This window comes from Panthera uncia (assembly GCF_023721935.1).
Source record: "Panthera uncia isolate 11264 chromosome B2 unlocalized genomic scaffold, Puncia_PCG_1.0 HiC_scaffold_24, whole genome shotgun sequence".
Classification (NCBI taxonomy): Eukaryota; Metazoa; Chordata; class Mammalia; order Carnivora; family Felidae; genus Panthera; species Panthera uncia.
Genome location: NW_026057580.1, coordinates 42,256,999 through 42,272,276, shown reverse-complemented (window position 1 = coordinate 42,272,276; position 15,278 = coordinate 42,256,999). Strand labels below are relative to the sequence as shown.

General features: G+C 37.1%; 1 pseudogene; it reads right to left on the bottom strand.

Annotated features, from left to right (window-relative positions):
- Positions 1–14,276: 14,276 nt before the first annotated feature.
- On the bottom strand, positions 14,277–14,790 carry LOC125938114 (40S ribosomal protein S17-like; annotated as a pseudogene).
- Positions 14,791–15,278: the final 488 nt, after the last annotated feature.

Genomic DNA, 15,278 nt, shown 5'->3' with positions numbered 1-15,278 from the left:
TTAAAATATACATAGATTGCTAATGTCTCAGTAAAAATTTCCTTCCAGATAACACATTTTAGAAAGACCCTTGTGGAAATATAGTCTCATAGTGATTCTGACCATAGGCATTTCAGGCATGTGGCAGATTCATAAAAGGACTAGGGGGAATCACTGGGGCAAGGATGCACTTGCAAAGAAAATTTTGTTTTCCAATTTCCTTTTGAACCACACTACATAAGAGGTCACTTTTTCTACCTGATGGGATTTTCTCCCATAGTAAGACTCCTAAAAGTATTAAGTATTTCCCCATGTTAATCTGGTTTTACCGTTCATTTATATTTTTCACATTCAGAAGAGCTAAACACATATTTTTGTGATTTACTTATTTATTTTTATTTTTATTAGCTAATAGTTCCAGTTAAAATAACTTTAAAGCTACACTGGATAACAAAACAGAATTTATGCAAAAGAGCTGAGAAATAGACACTTCTTACATTCTTAATACATATATATTTTTAAGTGTAATAATAATTAAATTACACAAGCACCTTTTTCATGATCAGTGCAAATAGTCGCTTCAGCATAAAATAGTAATAACCACAAAACAGGAAGTATTCATTATTTAAGCATATGTATCCTGTATGTTCACATGTATCATCTCATATGGTCTCCCAACAATGAAAGAAAGTTCAGTTTTCCCAGTTGCAGACACCGATGTTGCCTACCAATTATCTATTCTCGTCTTCTTACTTAATAGAAAAATTTGAATTATATTCAGGATGTCAACACATTCAGCAAAACTACAATGTACTAGATTCCTTGTAGTTGGGGATAACTTTGTGTCACAGCTCTAAGAAAATATGTGGAAGTGGAAACCTGTTAGATTGTTTTCTTCATGAAAATGAATCTGTCATGTCCCTTTGAACCCCATCCTCCCCTTCTTCTTGTCTAGAATATGGGTATTATGCTTGGTGGTGCACTCAACAAGAAAACCATACACTAAGGATAGTGGAGCAGAAAAGTAGAAGCAACCCAGGATAATGATTAAGATGAAGGAGCAAACACAACAACTTTGAGCGTAAATGAGGAAAGTAAATCCCTTGCTTGTTCAAGCCATTATAGTCAGAGTTCTGTTACATGTAGCCAACACAATCATTTCGATATCCTTTTTTGATATATAAGAAAATACAATCCTGGGGAGTTCTGGTCCAAGATGATGACCTAGGAGGCTCCTGAACTCACTTCCTCCAATAAACATACTGAATCCACAGCTGTACATAGAACAATTCCTTCTGAAAGAAATCCAGAAACTAGCTGAGTGACTTGCTACACAATGAGTGAACAAGAAAAAAAATCCACATTAAAATGGGTAGGAAAGACAGAGGCTCACTCTTGCCATAAACCTCACCCCCAGCACAGCAGCATGCAACTTGGAGGAAACTTAAAACACCCAGCTTCTCCCCGAGGAGTGAAGGGTACAGCTACCCTTTAAGACCTCCACCTGAGGGACAGGTCCCCAAAACACCTAGATCTGAAAGCCAATGGGGCTTGTATCCACAAGATCCACAAACAAAGAAACAGTTCTTAATACACTCTGGAGGACTTATGGTGACTATCCCCCAGGGTTTCAGCACAGAGGGAACAGGCAGAAACGTCCAGCTGCCAGTCCTTCCTAAAAGAGGTCTATTTGCATACTTTTAAAGCTACAGCCTAAAGGTCTGGTTTCCAATCAGCCTATATAGAGGTACTAACTGAGATTCTCCCCTTTGGGACATTGACAGATCTTAGGACACTCTCAACTGAGAGCCACAAGAACAAGGAAGGAAGCTTGGACAATCACAAAGGTTTGAGGGACAACCAAGAGCTAGGGTCTAGCTGAACGATAAAGTTCATCTCTTACACGAAACCATACCATCAAGTCTGAGAGGGGTGGCTGTTTTACCTAATGCTCAGACACCAATACAGGGAGTCAAGGAAAATAAATAAATAGAGGAATATGTTCCAAACAAAAGAACAACATAAAACCCCAGAAACAGACCTTAATGAAATGAAGATAAGCAATTTACCTTATAAAGTTTTCAAAATAATGGTCATAAAGATGTGCACCAGGATCAGGAGAACAATACATGAACAAAGTAAGAATTTCAACAGAGACAGAAAATATAAGAAAATACCAAATAAAAATACACAGTGAAGAATAACTGTACTGAAAAATTCAAGAGAAGGATTCAACAGCAGACAAAATAAAGGAGAGAAAGGATCAGCAAACTCGAAGATAGAGCAGTGTAATTCATTCAATCAAAGGAGCAAAGGAAAAACAAATGAAAAAGAAAACACAAGTTTGGAAACACTAAGCAGCAAAGCCAAAGTCACAGAGCTCCAAGATTTGCACCAACGTTTCTTTGATGCAGAGCCCATGCTCTTTCCACTCTTTCATACTGCTTTTATAGACACACAGGCATTCCATGTTTGCTATGGAAAAAAACCTTAAGGAGTATACAACCCAAATCCTCATTTTAATCATGAGGAACCTGAGGCTCAAAACAGTTAAATGATCTATCCTTCTAAAGTGTGATCAAGAATGAAATCAAACAATCCAGTGCTCTCACCACTGAATATAGCCAGAAATCATTGGGATAAAGTATGTGGAAAATTAACTTGAAGCCAAAATCAAATGCCTTTAATTCGGGGTTGGTGGCGGGGGGTGGGGTGCAGAAAGTGTGAAGAACACAAGGAAAAAAATACAAGTTCATTACAACAGATTGTGTTGGCAAATGATGAGGTAGGGTGTTGCAAGAAGCAGATATTTTGGTATCACAGACAAGGATCTGAGGACTTCCAGGAAACAGACAAGCTGTAACTGAGGAGCACAGCCTCTGAATGACCCAGGGATAGGTCTTGCCAAGAAGGCTCTGTGATGAATTTCACTCATATATCCTTACAACAGGCAAGGCCACATAAAAATTTGCTTCTAAAATTTTAAAAGTCAGCATTTATAATGTAACTTTTGAATATATCCAAAGCCCCTTTCTTGCTTCACAACCATATCATTACACACATCCTGTGGGGAAAAAAAGCAGGTTAAGTAATGTACATGATAAAACACACAGATACATGCACACATATGTAAATGTAGACACAGAAAAAAAACTGAAAAGTAATACATCAAAAGGTCAACAGTGGTTATTTCTGAAAGGCAGGATCATAACTGATTTTTAAATTTGTCTCATTCCTTTTCTGCATTTTCTAAACTTCTATACTAATATATACTACATTTATAACAGAAAAATAAATAAAAACATTTAAAAACCCTTTTGATGACTATATGGCACTACAGTTACAACACAAATGGACAAATAGAACTTGGAACTTTTAAATATATTTTCACATTAAATATCAATTTCATTCTTATAGTGATCCAATATGTAAGATGTTCCAATAAAACCATTCAACAATTTTATTTTATTTGTTCACCACAATTTCTGATGGTATAAGGAGTGAAAAGTATGTCAGCTATGGTAAAATATGCTTTCTTTAAAGATCAGATTATTATTTTGCTTACTTTTTCAAGACTATGAGCTAAATTACAACCCTACATTATATTTGAACATGCAGATGCCACACCAAAATTTGATAAGCCACCTACTCTCACGTAAAATAAAAGCTGGTTTAAGTTATCGATGTAATTATTAAGCAACCATGTATTGGTAGTTGTTTGTTTTAGGAAAAGTGTATTTGAGCTTTAAAATCTCTAACCTAATGCTGGGAGAAAGTGAACATGGCAATTCTAAGAAGAATTTTTTCTCAAAATATTGAAAGCAATCTTTTTATATAAAGTTTTGAAAAGTATTTACTATTTTGAAAAGTATTTACTATTGAGAAAATAACTAGGCAAATATTAGTGCAAATATTATTTAAATATAAAAAATTCACATTCAATTCATAGATTCAGACTCAGAAATATTTTATTTTCAACAAAATGGCATAAAATATAAGGAAAAGATAATAATTTAAACTTTTTAAAATTCTGTAAATATTGATACACAGAAAAATATGCTACTGTGGACATTTATCATTTTGGATTGCCCAGATATTCACGTATTTGAGGGAATCCCGAACTGATTGAAGAAGCCAAAGTTTAAGATATTCCCTTTCTCAGCTCCTTAGCTTGATAAGTCAGATACTCAAACTTGGGACTTTACTCTGCTACAAGTGACTAACAGCGATGACACAGTCTGCATTATTTGTAGTGCCTGGTGCTGAATTAAAAGTCCTATGCCATAATGGTGAGTTTCCCTGGGGAGAAGGATCTAGAGGTGGTTGCAGTCTGTGGCCATTGTTGGTGGCACCAGTATTGGGATCACAGCCTACTCCTATGGCCATATTCTTGGTGGGTTTTGAGTCCTTTTGTTTCTGGTCACTTTCCAAGTCTAGTTCTTCAGGGTTCCCATCAATTTTGTGAACTACTCAGCAAATATTATTCTAAGAAAATGTTCATGCATTTTAACTGGCCTTGGCCATGAGATATATATGACCACATAACCCAAATTGTATTAAGTTAGGCAAAAGCCTTTGGATGGGGTAGAAGAAGTTGTAAGCAAAAAAATAAAAAAATAAAATAAAATTTGTAATTTGACTGGGACCGCCAAAGCAGTGGGCTGTGGTGAATACCTGTCATCTTGGAAGCCCAGCAAGCAACACATTTTCTATCTGATGTTGATCGTAAAACAAATGGGAATCAGGCATCATCTCCCAATATGGAAGCCAGGAAGACTTTTTTTCAGATCCCAGACAACCAGTACATAGGCTCAGCCAATCAGTTACTTCCAGCTAGGACTTGGAATATGGAGGTCATAACCCAAAGCCTCAGAAATGTCATAGATTACTCATTATGAGTTTGGCAGAGCTGAAAGTATATGCACAGGGCAGCAAGTATCCAGGAATAGCAGAGCTGAGTCATGGAAGCTGCTCTTCAGTGAAACAGCACAACTGGTGATGTCCTGAACATTGCTATGGAATTATCTTGAGTCCTACTGTTCTCCCTTGGGGCCTGCCCATTTTCCAAGCCCAGTGCTCCAGTGTCCTATTGCTTTCATGAGCTACCCAATTTACTTTCAACAAAATTCCATCTTATTTAAACTGCTGCTTTTACTGCTGTCAACCAAATTCCCTAATTGTTGAAAAGCCAAAGACCCAAAACTCCAAAACTTAGCAAGTATTTTTTTCATAAATGTCAAGTTTGTGGATATTAGAGGCAACATAAAATATTATAGAGTTAACAGTTTTGCAGTCAGACAGTCCAAGGTTAGAATCTCTCGCCTTACCCTTGCTAGATGTACGTACTCATCTCCCCTAATCACAGTGACCTTTTTTTTTTTAACTTTTGTCCCATGCTTGCCCTTTACTTTTTGTCAAATCACTTATCCATCACTGAGTTCTTCCCTCCTTCTATTCCTTCCACCTGTGGTTGCACCTCCCTCTCTTCATCCCCTAGTTATCCCTAACTCATTCTCTAGCTTTCAGTTCAATGTCCACTTCTTAGGAAAAGTTCTGTGACTTTCCCAGTCAAGGGCCAACTATCTGTTCATCAATTTGTAGCACTGAATTCCTCTTCTGCACAGAGATTAACTTTCATTCATTTAACAAGCACCTAATATATGCCAAACACTATTCTTCTGGAGGTATAGTGGTAAAATAATTAAGAACTTATCTTCCACATATCACACATTCCAGAGGATGATAGACAACAAATAACAAAACAAATTTCATCCAGGAATAAATAATATAGACTATTACAAAGGAAATGAGATTGAGTTAACAGATATTTCGTGGGAATAGTCAGCAAATACTTGTCTAAGAAGTGACATTTGAGCTAAAACATGAATAATACAGAGAAATAAGGGAAGTCCTAAGGGAATTGCATTTCAGGAAAGGGAAATAAGGAGACCCTGAGGCAGGAATGAGCCTGGCAAGTTCAAGGATCTCAAAGAAGCCCAGTGTAACTGGAGCATAGTGAACAAGGAAAATAGTTTGAGCTAAAGTCAGAAAAAGAAAATTTAAACCACCACTGTTCAACAGAAACATAATGTGAGCCAAAAAATTTCAGCCACATTTGAAATTTTAAATGTCCTAGTCATCACATTTTTGTATTTTATTTTTGAGAGAGAGAGAGAGAGAGTGATAAAGAGAGAGAGAGAGAGACTGTCAGTGTGGAGCCCAACAAGGGGCTCAAGCACACAAACCATGAGATCACGACCTGAGCCGAAGTTGGATGCTAAGCCACCGTGGCGCCCCTTTAGACATCGACATTTTTAAAAAGTAATAAGAAGCAGATAAAATTCATATTAGTACTATATTTCCACTATAATTCCAATACATTAACTTTTAGTCCATAACCACTGTATGAAAATTATCAATAACATATTTTACATTCTTATTTCCTAAGATTTTAAATCTCTTGTAGATTTCATATATATAACACATTTCCTTTTTGACTAGACTTAATCCAAGTGCTCCAAAGTCACACGTGGCTAGAAGCTACCATATTGGATAGTACACTAGATCAAGTTGGTCTTCTAAGTCATTGTAAGGTTTCCAATTTAGTATAAATAGAGTGAGAACCTATCAGGTGGTTTTCAATAGGATAGCATAATGTGAATGGTCTGCTGATAAGTGATGGATTCTTTTTTTTCTAACATTCAAACATTATAAAAAATATGCTAGAAAATTATTTGGTGTGATATATATTTTTGCCCCAAAATGTAAATATTGTACTAGTTATTAGGAGTAACAAAATATATATATGGAAACCAACCAATTCTTACCACCTGACCACTGTCCTTCTGGGTCCAATTCACCCTCACCTCTTATCTGGATCACAAATGTTCCTCCCTTCTCCTCTTGCCTCTCAGTCATCTATCCTTAACTGGCAGCCAGAATGCTCTTATTAAAATCTAAACCAAATCATAAAACTCTCAGTGGCTCCTGGTCTCCCTCCCTACATGTCCCACTAAGGGCCCACATGCTATGGCCTCCCGTTGCATCTGTGACTTCACCTGATGCTAGTTGTTGCCTTGATCCCTCTTCTTCAACCTCTCTAGCCTTCTTGATGTTTGGAGAACACACCAGGCACCTTCGCGCCTCAGGACCTTGCCCTTGTTCTTCTCTCTTTCCCTAGAAATAGGACTCTTGCCCTCACCTCCTTCTGTTCTTTGTTCAAATACCATTTTCAGTGGAGCCTTACCAACCACCTTATTTAAAAGTGCACTCATACACCCCACCCCTCTTCATATAACCCTCCTGCTTTGACTTTCCCTATAGCACTTATTATCATATAGCATCTTTAATTGTTTTTACTTACTTTTGTTTGTTTATAGACTTCTTCATAATAAGATAAGCTCACTGAGGCAAGGGATATTTGCAGGTCTTTTTATCTGTATATCCTCAGTGCTTGCAAAATTATCTGGTACATAGACATACTCAAAATATATCTAATAAGCTATGATTTTACCAATGTCCATCATCCCCACTGTATGCTAAGCCTCTAGGAAGAAAGGACCATGTCCCCTTTTGCTTACAATTGTATCTCCAGGCACTAGTGCCCAATAAATATATACTTATTTTATAGAAATTCAAAAATAAAATAAATAAATAAATGAAGTACCCTCATTCCCCCTTATCAGATAATATCACAAAGAAAAGAATAGTTCTTTCATGATAGTTGAGCAGAATGATAATACAATTTGTAAAAAGGAACTTAAATAGACTTTAAGTTATCACACCTCAAAGGTGGGGGTGGCCTGTTTATATGGGCTATTTATTACTTTAGTTGGAAAGGAATAAAAAGGGTCTGAAAATTTTAAGCTGTGTTCCCTTTATTTTTCTCCAATTATGACAGCCCTACTTCAAGTATATGAAAATGAACATCATAACATCAATCACCACCATTCACCTTTGGTGAAAGGAATTTAAGAAAGAGACATGAGAACACCTCAAGTGAAAATGCTCAAGTAGCTATTAACCATTCCTATCTAGATAAGTAAACGTATTTTTCTTTGTAAAACTGGAGATATCTCTATAGTTTCTTGATTTATGGCATTTTGTCACATAATGAATTTTTCAGGAGAACTGAAAACAATCAGAGAATTAATAATGTGCCCTGCTTCTCTGCCAATGTCAATAGGACATGCATGCTGGGTAATTTTTTCCAAGTCTGAGAAGACATTTGCACTTTTCCACTCACACTGTCCTTTGCTTTCAGCTAATGGTCCACATTAGCAAGGAGGTGGGCTGAGGTTAAGGGTGTGAGGATGACTAAATAAACTGGCCCACACAGGAACTGAATCCACAAACGTGACTTCATTCATATGGTGCTTTTAATCAACTGAATTAAGCAACCACAGTTAATTAAAGACCCAAACCTCTCTAACACTCACACACCTCTAACCTACAAATCAATCCATTCATTGTCTCCCTGCACCCCTGAAACACTTTTTCATTTAGGGATGGGCTTAATTAACAGTCAATACATAAAACAGCCATTAAAAATTGCATTACATAGTTTTTTTCCTTATTGTTCCACTCTGCAGAATAAGAGTATGCTAAAAAAATTATTGCCTTCCAAAACTGACAATTTCATGAACAATAGGAACATCAGAATTAACACAAATGGTAACATGATCTGATTGGCTTAAAGAAGCAACATAGTGTAATAGTTAGAAAGCAACCTGCATTTCAGACCCTTGAGGGTTCAACTCCGGCCCTGACTCTCCCTGCTGTGTGACCTGAGGGTAACTAGGCTTTTCTCAGCCATAATTTCCTTACCTAACAGAATGGAGTAATGATATTACTATGAGAATTAAATGGCCTGATGGACGTTAAGTGCCTGGCATATAGCAACCATTCAATGCACTTTATTATTATAGACTCATTGCTCTGGTAGCTGTTGTAAAGAGAGATTAAATAAATCCAGAATGGAGGAAGGGGAAATAGCAAGAGGGGTGTTACAAATCTGGTCTCCCAAACAGAGTTGTGAGACACTGAGGAGACAGAATCCATAGTTCTCTGACACGTCGTGAGCGGTTGAGGAGCAGTGAGGTAGTGAAATGCAGGGAAGGGTGACTGAGAAAGGACAGTTTAAAGTGGCTTTCACCAAGAGGTCATTCTACAGAGTTCCAGAAGGAGAGGTTATAAAGCCAGCAAAATTATATGAAGGTTGTGTGAAGTATCGTTTTTATGCTAAAATCTACTTTTCCCAACCTCTGGGCTCTGAATCCCTGGGAGCTAGACTTACCATAAGAGATATGTAAACCCATATGAACTCCAAACTACCATTTTAAATAAAATACATACTATTCCCCTCATATATTTTACTGCTATTTTTCTCATTTGTGTCAAAGCTGTAGCAATTAATAAATTACAATTTCTCATGCAGACATTTCTGAAAAGTAACTTGCAACTTATTGTCATTTTTTTCATTGTTTTAATTGTCAAATACCATGTCATGTGTTGGTAAATGGACCAGAATATAATTATCTTTTTATTTTCTTTAAGAATAGTCTTTGTTCTTAGAAATAATGGTAATTATCCATACCTAGTTCTTGGTAACCACTTTTCAACTTCAATAACTTGTTCTGATTATTTGAGGCTCAATAAATACAACCATAGTGGAGAGGAATTGAGAGGGAAGTCATGGAATATTCTGCTGTATCCAAACAATGTCATACTTGTTTGGTAATTGGTTTTCTTTGCATCAATTATTTCAGGCACCGTGACTGTTCCCATAAATATTTGTACACAGCTGGACATAATTCTGCAGTGCTTATTTCCCTGTTAAAACCTCTGCTCAACCTAAAGGACTTCCAACAAGTACTTGAGTGGAGATTCCTCCAGGTAATTGCAATAGAATCTGTATTCCCCTGTGAAAAGACTTAGCTTGATGGGTTAGGAGAAAAATAACATTAATCTAAAAACAGAGGGAAATGCTAAATAGAGAGATGAGTTGCAAAGACTGCCTGCCTGCCATTTTGACACACCCAAGACATTAGTCATTGGATCTGCATTTTCAGTTAGGTTGTCCATAGCAAAGAAAAGTGAGTGTTATCCAAGTCAGTAAGGATATGGAGAAATAATTGCTACCGGCTCATCTTTCACCACCAACCCATTTCACAGCCTACTTAATAGTCTCCAAAAGAGAAACTGAATAAGAACAAATATTCAACAATTGTTTGAGTAGGATGACAATTTTTCTTGTTTTATTTTGTTCCTGGAAACCAGAACAAGAGTATTTCTAGCCTAGTTAAGTCAATTAGAATGTGCATTCCCCTTCCCTACCTACCCCGTTGCTGCCACCACCACCACCACCACCACCTACACACACACACACCCCACACACAACACAACACAACACACAGACTTTTTTGTTTGCAAATATTTTTGTGGAGTTTAATATTTGAAAGAACTTTTTATCACATGGTATTCATCGTCAACTCAACAGCTGTGCTTTTGAAAACCAAGGACAACAGTTATGGATTTTTGTTCTTGGTGAAAATAGCAGAGGTGAATTTGAGACCAAATCCAACTACTCCACCAGAGGTCTAAGAGGCTCCAAATTTAGGAGAAATTTTAGAGGACTAAGACTCAGAAAGCCAGGCCTAAATCCAGCTCAGCTACAGCTGAGACCTAACCTAACCCAGTTGCTTTGGTAATCTGGACCTCTGATTACTGGCACAAAATGAGGGTCTAACACTGGATGATGTCTATAGCCTCTTGCAGCTGTTGAATTCATTGTTTCACTGAGCTGCCTGTCCATTCATTCAAGGTCCTGAATTTCGTATTTTCCCAGGCAGGAGACAGCCAGGCTCAACACCGGTCTGGTCCTAAGAAACTGCCTAGGCCTTACCTAAGGAATACAAGTTTAGTTCCTTTCTGCATTTGTCTTATCCTGTGATGAAAACCTAATTCAAACATTTTGCCAAAGAAGCGTGTCTGAAAAATACATGTGAAAATATAAGTAAGATTAGGCTATGTAACAGGCTGTATCAAAACTCCTAGCTGACTCAATCAAACCAGTAAAGTACCTGAAATATTTATTGGAAGGAAAACTGAAATAAATGACCCATGCAGTCAAAAAAGTTAGTTGGAAAGGTTAAAACAGACCAGTAATTACCAAAATGTGTTCCATAAGATGTTAAATGTGTCTCTGCTTTTAAAAAGGGAGAAAGAGAAGTGGTTATTGTGGTCAAATTTGCTTGGGACTAGATGGGTTAAAAGAGTTAAGTAGATTTTTTTTTTTCTACAGGACCTCTGAATATGGTATGAAGTTTTTCCCAAACTCACTGACCATGGAATCTTTCTCTCCCAGAACATCTCATAAGATCACTGTAAAAGACACTAAGATAAATAAGGGAAAAAATATATTGAGAAAACATGTTAATCTGTTTTCTGATATTCATTAATGAAATTGACATATGATCTTTAAGAGACACATCCAAAGTTGATATCTACTTGAGATTTTTTTAAGCTAGGAATAAAATCATTTGTTTCAAACGGACATTTGTCAAATGTCTAGATGATTCTCAAAATCCCTACTATTATATTCCAGGACAAATACGCTATGTGTACATTTAGAAAGTGGGCTTTGATATTTAAGGACTGAAGAGCTGAATAGAAATAGGAGAAAAATGATTTTTAAAGTGATCTATGTTTGTCTTCCATGGAATTTTTTCCATCTTTTTAAAAAGAAGTTCTTTGGCCAATTCTGGCATCTCTCGGGAAATTACAAGCCAGGGTAAACCAGGAGGCTGCTATAACACTTCATTCTTATGCATCATTTAAAAGGCATGTACGCTTCGTGTGATTCCAATAACACTAGGCATACTGAGAACGGGGGTTATGTTAGGACCCCATAAATAATGCTTCATCTCGTCACTTAGGTTTGACAAACAAAGAAACCTTGTGGAAGAGAGAAGTTACATTTTAGAATAAGGTGTCCTACTTTGTGAATAAGTTGAAGACTTCAAGCCTACAACCACAAAGATGAGTAAGTCGATAAAACGACACTCTCACTTTAAAAAGAAGTTGAGACTGATTTTTTTTTTTTTTTTTTTTGCAGAACTGATGGTTGAGAGGATTGTCCACGATCCATAAGAGTATAAAGTACTACTATAAAAATGAAAGAGTCCTCCCAACCAAAGGAAAACGCTGAAAGTTAGTATAATAAAGAGATTATATTCAGACATTCAGGGAAAGTAAGTGCATCAGTTTAAGCCTATCCAATATTCAACTGTGTCTGGTAGGGCTCTGAGGTGAGCGTCACTGGGAGCATTACATAGGAGACCGAAATCCTCTTGGGTAAAACTTAAAAAAAAAAAAAGAAAGAAAGGAATGAGGCACACATCTTTGGTTCAAGGATGATGTGCCAGAATCAAAGAGAAGATAAAACTGTAAGTATAGCACAATATCAGTCACTCATTCCCCTGGCCTCAGAACTCGCAGACTAAGGGCTAAGCACCAGAACATGGGAGCATCCACTAAAGGGCAGGTAAAAACAAGAACACCGCGGACAGATACAGAGTACATAAGGCAACTGCAGAATTTGGGCTAGTCTTACCCCCCACAGTAGAAGATATTGATGGCTGATGCCACGACAGATTCTTCAACACACTCAGCAACAGGCACTGGCAGCTTGGGCATCAGACACCGTTACTTCTAGAATCATCTCCATAGAGTGGCACAGGCAGAAAAGCTGTTACTTTTCTTAACAGAAGGCAGTAGACAGAATATATGGAGTCAGGGTAAAAGAGAAAGAAAATAGAACATAGGATGCTATTTGGTAGTTAAAAAAATAAATTCACTGATTGTAGATGACACACATCTTTAAGAATGCTATAACTAGTAGACACGGAAGGGTGGTCTAGAGTTCTCACACAGTGAAACTGGAGCTGGGTCAAAGAAATACCAGCTTGCAACAATCATAACATTCTATTTTTATCCCCATGCTGGTGAAGCCTGAGAATTAAGAATTACATAAGAAAGAATTGCATAATATTGAAACTGCTTGTATTGGAAGAGTCCTGGCTGGCTGTGGTAGTCTTTGTAAACAATGGAAAATCTCCTTTAATTGAATTGGCTTCAGTCTGGTCCATTGTGAGAGGTTGTGAATTTGATAACCTACTAAGGTCATCTCCCTAACCACCACAAATGTCCTAATGAATACTGCATTTTTTTACCTTACTCCCAAAGATCAGAACACTTTGGCTTCATCCTAGTTAAGTTTTGTCATTTCCAAGCTACATATTCTAGGCTGTTATTAAAAAAAGCATTATGATCATAGCCATAATGATATACCTGAATATTTTTAATAACAAAAAATAATTTTTATAAAGACAGCTCTATTTTTATAGCATGCTAAGCATTTCAAAGTTCCTCCATTTGATCACATTATCCTATAAGAAGAGGTAAGATATTTGGCAGATAAGGAAACAAATCTGTTGAATTGGCCAAGGACAAGCAATTACTGAATGATAAAATTGGGTTGAGAACGAACATCGCTGGACTGCTAGTCCAAGCCAACTCACTGAACCATACCAGACCGCCTCCTCTCCAGCACCTTCTCCCAATCTTTGAGTCAATTCGACAAGCTCAAATGTTATTCATACCCACTAGACCAAAACAATCTAAAACAATGAGCTTCATTAAGCTGTATTACCAAGAAGCATTAGGCAGTGAAATCTCCCTAAGGATTTACATTCTTTTAAAGTCAAAGATGCTGTTTTTCTTTGAGTTTTCAAACTTTGCTTTATTAGTGTCTTTAACAAAATGAATGCCAACATCGGTTTATTTGTTTCTCTCCAAATGTTCTTACAAAACATTCAGTGGTGTGTTCTTCTCAAGCTGTAATGCTGTTCTTTCCACGAGTTGCACAACCCAACTACCCAGCCAGAAGACAGACAAGGTATCCCCCATAGAGGTCCAGTTAGCCTGCCAGTTTATGCCTCCAGCTCAAGGAATGACCACATTGTAATAAAAATTAATTCACCAAAGGATAGAAATAGACAGTAAGGGGAAAAAAGACTTTCACAATAGTTAGAATGTTTGTTCCTCCCTTGACGAGGCAAATATAAAGGTTATTTCTGTTGTTGACCAGTCAATACAGACACACACAGGCACACACACATAAACATATCCAGTCTACCCCTCATAAAAATAATCTCATTAGTCTCAGTCAGGGGAAGTTCCACATGACTTTTTCTTTCCCAAGGTTTATTGAAGATATTGCAGCACAGCAGAAAGATTCAAACAATTCCACGTGGTGTTTTAAAATTCATCCCAATTGTAGGCTGAGTGACCTGCAGATTGGACAGACTCTGTCAAAGTCCAAGAGCTTCTACAATTCCTTAGTGTCAGGAATGATCTCCTGATCCAAGCCTATGACCTCAGGAGCATAATTCTCTCTCCTTTGTCTCTCCTTCTCCTCCAGCTTGATGCAGATAATCTCTCACCAGGCCTCTCTGAATCTGCTCCATCAGATTGCGACACAGCCTGCTATCTGGTTGTGGAGCTTCTTGCCGGGAATAACGGTGATCGACCCACACAGAGCCTTGTTAGTATGGAAGTTGTTGCCCAGGAGAGTGGAGTACTTCTCAGTGATGACCTGGGCCACCTTCTTCAAGGTTTTGATGCAAACACAGCCCATGTTGTTGGGTCCCCGGTAAAAGAGCTCCATATGACTTGTCTTTGGAGATCAATTCAAATAACTCAATCTGATATAATTCTACCTACAGTCAATAGTCAAGAATTACAAGAACGATAAAGATGTTCACCATGACATGATATCTGGAAACCAAAGTTTGTGTTACGTTTTGTTAGTGTAAGAGTTTATACATTCCCAACACAAAAGAAACTACATGAATGATATTATTTATAATTATCTTCTCTTAAAAAATGAAATGTACTGTAATGCTTCCTTTTCCTTTTGATATTCTTCAACAGGTGAATAAAATGATTCATATTAAACTCATATTAGCTTTGCATTATCACAGATTTTTCTTCTTTTTTGCTTTTTCACCCCTGTGGCTGTACTTTAATATAACTTCATTAAATTCAAGGGACAATTTGGGAAATAAGATCTTATACATTCAAAGAGTCCTCATATTGAATTTATCCAAAGAATGCAAGTAATGACATTCTTAAAGCTTTGCCATGGATACTGTAAACCACACACAAGTCTTTGGTCTTCTTCGTGATTATACTTGACAGAATTATCTAAACCGAAACATCCAGGATAACGAGAAACT